This window comes from Palaemon carinicauda, chromosome 12, assembly GCF_036898095.1.
Source record: "Palaemon carinicauda isolate YSFRI2023 chromosome 12, ASM3689809v2, whole genome shotgun sequence".
Taxonomy (NCBI): Eukaryota; Metazoa; Arthropoda; class Malacostraca; order Decapoda; family Palaemonidae; genus Palaemon; species Palaemon carinicauda.
Window position 1 is genome coordinate 23,886,873 of NC_090736.1, and position 6,404 is coordinate 23,893,276.

Genomic DNA, 6,404 nt, shown 5'->3' on the forward strand with positions numbered 1-6,404 from the left:
TTCCAGCTTACCTATCCTAAGCTTACACTTGAAAAGGAATCTTATATTAAGTTAAGTAACTTTAATACTAATCTAAGATTACTTTAAGTCATTATTTTAAGTCATTGTACATGATTTCCGTAGACTCATATTCCCCTTCCTTTTACATGAGGAGTATATCTAGTGTGAGAGCGCCTTCTGCAGTGTTCGGCGCCCAGACTTCTACGGCCACCGGGCGTGCCGAACCCACACCAGCTGTTCCATCTCCAAAGGGACTCTTTGGTATTGGGATCCGCAGGTCTGCACTGTTTGTAAGGACCTGCTCCATGAGACGTTTGAGGACCCTCTATCAGCGGAGGCCAGGGACGTTGCCCGGGGGAAACTGCGCAAATGGGTGCGTGGTTTCCAAAAGAACGCCACGGGTCCTTATCTCCCGAGTGAGAAGATGAGAGCCTTGCTCTTTCCAAAGGCATCTGCGGATGCTGTCATCCCCAAAGCCGAGATCCCCTCCGTCCAGCTGACGGTCGAACCGGATTTATCGGACGCACTGCAAGACTTTGATCTTGACGAGGTAGAACGAATGTCGGAAGTGTCGGACACCACTGAAAGGACCCTGATGGCCGAGGGTCAAGAAGAGGAGGAGCATGTGGCGGCTCCGGACTCCGAGGGCGAAGTTGCCCGCTCCCGCTCTGTTACTTCCGTTGCTGTAACGGAACCGATTTCCTCTACCTTTTCCACTCTTACTCCGTCGCTAGTGGAAAGCCAGGATAGTCTCCAGGCCCTAGTGGCCCTCCTGGACGAGAGGTTCCACAAAGGACACGAGGACCTCAAGAGGGAGATTCTCCGTCTGCCGAAGCAGACGGTCAAGAAGATCAACGTCAAGGATCTTCCCCCTTGCTCAGTGACCAACCCCTGGAGGCATGCAGAGCACATGCCAATTACAAGTGGACGAATTTTCGTCAATGACAAGCTAGGCGCCGTCCTCCTTGAAGAGGAGGAGTTTTGGCCTAGTATTGAATCTTATCTGGACTGTTACATCTGTGTGTGATACTGTCACATACATCCATGTGATAAATGTAATGGAGGGTGACAATTTAAAATAGTAGGTTCATTAAAATCTTGTATAATGAAGATGACCGGACATAAATGTGACAAGCAGCGGGGAGTAGGCCCATGCTTGTCGATACAGTGACCACTGAACAATGACTGACTACTATATGCACATGGCGGAAAGAAAAGCAGTGTTGACACATATAATTACATTGTTGCCACGATGCATAATGAAAAAGTGGTCTTACAGTATATGTAATGGGAATAGATAAATTGAAATAAATATCATTCTTCTACGAAATAATAATAAAGCAAATGTAATGTCCATAACTGTACGTAATGTAAATAATATACGGCATATTATTAGATATCTATACACCTCCCTCCCCCTTTACGCTCGTAGCAGTGTCTCGATCGGAACGGTAATTTCTCTGAGCTAGTCAAGGTGAATGACGAGGGACATTGGAGGGTTCGGATGATGGCTCTCTTTCCTGGCCAGAACAAGGGGACACAGGGTCTTGGGGAGAGGTGTCATCACTTATATTAGCCACTGGGCGTAAATGTCGTCGGTTTCGAAACCATACACGACCACTTGGAAGGCGTACTTCATACCTTCTGGCCATTCCGCGGCCCATCACGATACCAATCTTGTCCCATCGAAGTGTCGTTGCATCCTGTATCCTCACTCGTTGGCCGATGGTGAGCCTGGGTAGATGGCGGGCATGAGAGTTGTAAAGGCTCACAGCCTGGTCGGTTTGGGCAGCAGTGCGGCGGTCGTAATCTTCGGTCTTGGTTTGCCACTCCTCTTTGAATGATCTGGGGTGGGCTGGAACACAAGTGCGGAGAGGATGGCCATAGAGAATCTGCGCAGGGGAGCGTCCAACAGTGTTCGGTGTATTCCGAAGCTCCATCAGTCCTCTATCAAAGGCTTCACAATCTATGTTCCCGGATGGGGCGGTCTTGAGGATAAGGTGTTTCACAGCTTTCACGGCAGCTTTTGCGTGTCCATTAGACTGAGGGTAATGTGGAGAGGGGAAGATGTGATGAACTCCCCAGCGGTCAGCAAATTGCTTGAAGTCGTGGCTGGAAAATGAGGGTCCTCCATCAGTTCGTAAGCGGAGTGGAACACCAACCTCACGGAAGAAAACACAGAACATTCTTGTAACTCTGGCTGTAGTTGTGTCACGTCCACAGGGAACAACCACAGGCCAGCCTGAAAGTCCATCTGCAATAACAAGGAAGGATTTCCCTGCTACGTGGAAGAAGTCAGCCGACACGCTTTCAAAGGGCCGGGATGGGAGGTCGTCACACATGTAAGGTTCCTGTTGCTGACTAGGGAGAAGCTGTTGGCAGGCCTCACAGCTTTCTACTTTACTCTTAATATCTGCATTGATGCCTGGCCAGAATACTGTCTGCACTGCACGACGTCGAGTAGCTTCAATCCCTTGGTGGCTGTCGTGGAGTCGATCCAAGGTGCGTCGACGGAGGGCTGCAGGGATGACGATCCGGGGTCCGTACAATACCAACTCTCCATCCGCATAAAGGTTGTCCCGCAGCTTCCAATACGGGAGGGCGGAAGCGTGGAGATCATAGCGGTTGGCGGGAAAGCCGTTGGATACGTAGTGAACGAGACGACTGTAATCTTGATCCTGAGATGCGGCCATGCGAATTTCTTGTAGAGACTTATCCTCTTCAATGATGGGTCCTGTTGCCTGGTCGTCAGTAGAAGTGGCGGTGCTGGCAACGATATGCCTGACATGTGCAGTCGAAGTAGTACATTCTTCCTCATCTTCAGGTGTGGGGCGACTGGTTGGGGAGCGAGACAGGGCGTCTGGTATGCAAAGCTGTTTCCCTGCGCGCCATACTGCAGTGAAGATGTAGGGGGCCACTTTCATCTTGAGATGTTGAAGGCGTGGATTCTCAATAGCATCCAGAGTGTAGTGATTGAGAATCGGTATCAAGGGACGATGATCAGTCATTAAGGTGAAATGCTGAAGTCCGGACAAGTAGAGGCGGCACTTAGCTATAGCCCAAGTGACTGCAAGTAGCTCCAGCTCTATGGTGGCGTAACGAGTCTCGGTATCCGTAAGGAAACGAGAGCCACACTGGACGAGACGCATCTGACCTCGGCCGTTATCTTGAAGTAGGGCATAACCGAGACCATATAGGCGTGAGTCATATGTTTGTTGAACTACAGGCGAGGCAGGATTGAAGGGTGCTAGGACAGGAGGTGAAGTCAGAGCCGTCTTGACTTTCTTAAATGCTCGCTCATGGTCAGGCGGCCAGATGAATGAGCGTTTGGGGCTCATAAGTGGGCGTAGGGGCTGTGCTGCTGCTGCGATGTCTGGAGTTAAGTCGGCAAGTTGATTGACAAGACCCATAAACGACCTGACATCTGTCACGTTAGATGGTGTAGGAAATCCCGTATAGCTGATACCTTGTCAGGGTCTGCTGCAATACCATCGGATGATAAGACATAACCGCAAAAGTTAACTTTAGGGGCGGCTACAGTGAACTTGTCCTTGTTGAGGGTTATGCCATATTGACGGCATCTGGTCAGCATCTGGTGCACGTGTTGTAGGTGGGAAGGGAGATCCTCGTCGGAAAGGAGGATATAATCTACAACTTTCACACAGTTGGGAACACCTTGTAGTGCCATATCTCCACGGAGGCAGTATGCATCACCTGTTGCTGAAAATCCCATTGGCCCACGACAGTGCTGGAATCTTTCGCACGGAGTTATAAATGTAGTCAGGTGGCGGTCCTCTTCTGCCAACTCCATTTGCCAATAGCATGCAGGGCATCCGCTGTGGTGAAGTACTTCACAGTAGGAGAGATATTGCGGACAGCATTATGGGGCGTTGGTGATGGGTGTGTAGGGCAGGCTACTTGAGAATTTAGGTAGGTGTGATCCACAGTGATGCGCACACCTTTGTCCTTGGGTACCAAGACCATGGGATGGCACCATTCAGAGGGTTTGTCGCCTGCTGGTCTGATGATTCCTTGTTGCACCAAGGAGTCAAGTTCTTCTTTCACTTGATCTCTGAGAGCAAACGGAATGGGCATGGGCGTATGGACAGCGAAGGGTGTAGCGCCAGGTTTCAGGTGAATCCTCATTGGAGGGCCTGCCATTTTCTTTAGTGGCTGGGTTTGTAGATCCTTCTTGGATATGAGGACGTCGCTGAAGTGCCGAAGAAAATAGTCCTTAATAGCTGCAGGTGACGTCATGGCGGAGGCAGTAAACTGAGCGCATCTGTTGACATGTGTTACCTTGAGGATAGGCTTCGGGAAGTCCCGTGACACTATGGCAAGGGCTCGGCAATGTTCACGAGAGAGGAGGGGAGTCTGGATATCCTCATGAACATGTATGGTTGCTGAGCAAGACTTGTTGCCAAGACGAAGTTTTGCCTGTAAGACTCCTACAGCCGGTGTCATGGGGGATCCATCTGCTGTCACAACGTCTGTCATGGGTGGAGGTTCAAGGCTTGCCCGAGGTATGCCGTGTGCATCCAAATGTATGGTGCCAATCACTGTGATGTTTGCTCCTGTATCGGGGATTAGCTGGATGTGTTGGGAGGGATGCCCAGTGTTTGCGTAAGCAGGCGCTGGACGTCCAGGGAGATGCAGGTTCTCAGGTGAATCAGCTGGGAAGTTTGATGTAATCTATCAAGTCCAACTAATGCTGCATAATCCTCAAAACGCAGTCTCCATTGGCGAAACACTTGATACGTTGCATCTTGTTGCAAGAGAGGTGGAGGATGGACTTTAGGCTTGCTAGAAGTCGTAGGTGTATGCACTGAGAAGTCAGGGGTTGGGGGAACAGGTGTAACAGGAGGTGCAATTATGGGGTTAGGTTGCTGGGGTTGCGATGCCACAATCTGTCCTGATAGCAAGGAGAAAAGGGACATCAACCGCTGGTTGTCTTCCTGTCTTGATTGCTCCATCTGTAGTCTGAAGGTCTGCTCCTCTTGTCGTCGCCATATATGTATGGAACTATTAAAACTCATAAGCCAAATTATCCAGCTAGGCCAATAATTAGCTCTGTAGGTTCAGCAGCATATAAATTATCTAAGTACCTTGTGAATATCCTCAATCCTTTAGTTGGCACCATCTCATATTCAAATATAAAAAATAATGTAGACTTGATTAACAAACTGAATGAAGTACAGATCAACAGTACCTGTAGGCTTGTCAGTTTTGATGTAGTCTCACTATTCACAAAAGTACCTATTGATGACATGTTGGAATTTTTATCTGAAACATTAGATAATAGACAATTGAATCTACCATTCTCCATACACACTTTAATAGAATTAATTAAATTATGTATAAAAGATTGTAAATTTGAATTCAATGGGAGATTTTGTGCACAAACTTTTGGTATGGCTATGGGAAACCCTTTATCCCCAGTATTGAGCAATCTATACATGGAATTTTTTGAAAGCAGAATCGTAAATAACATCATACCTAATAATGTAAAATGGTTTCGATATATTGACGACATAATATGTGTGTGGCCAGGAAATGAAAATTTAGATAACTTTCTTCTTAGATTGAATAGTTTGGTACCATCAATAAATTTCACTATGGAGCTGGAGAATAATTGTACCCTACCTTTTTTGGATTGTCGCATACATAGATGTAATAATAGTCTCAAGTTCAGTGTATACAGAAAGCCAACGAATATCTCGGCATATGTCCATTATTACTCAAACCAAGGCAACAAAGTTAAGAAATCTGTATTTACTTCTATGTTTTTAAGAGCATTCCGAGTCTGCAGCCCTGAATATATTGATGACGAAATAAATGGTATTAGAGCAATAGGTAAAAAACTAAAGTACCCTGAAATTGTATTAGATGATGCCCTAAGAACAGCAAAAAAGACTTTTTTCGGTAATGATAACAGAAAAAACTATAACACACAAAATTTAATTGTACTACCTTATTGTGATTCATTTAAAGAAATTCCCCAACTGTTAAAAAACTTCAATGTAAATGTAGCATTTAAGAGTAAAAATACAATAAAAACAGCCTTAATAAAGAATTCTCCTGACATTACCAAGGGATGTGTATATCGTATTCCATGCAATGCTTGTGAAAAATACTATATTGGTCAAACTGGTAAAGCCCTAGAAAAGAGAATTGAACAACATAAGAAAAGTGTCAGGTATGCTCAAGATAATAATGCACTCTTTGCCCTCGTTAGAGATAAAAATCACCCTATTAATTGGTCAGGTGCAAAGAAATTGGTTCATTCAAATAACTTAGTAGAAAGAAACATCATAGAGTCCAGTTTCATAAAAGAAACCTTTGAAAACAACTTGAATATTGGTCATGGAATGTATAAACTCGACGCCTTTATATGTAAAGAGATT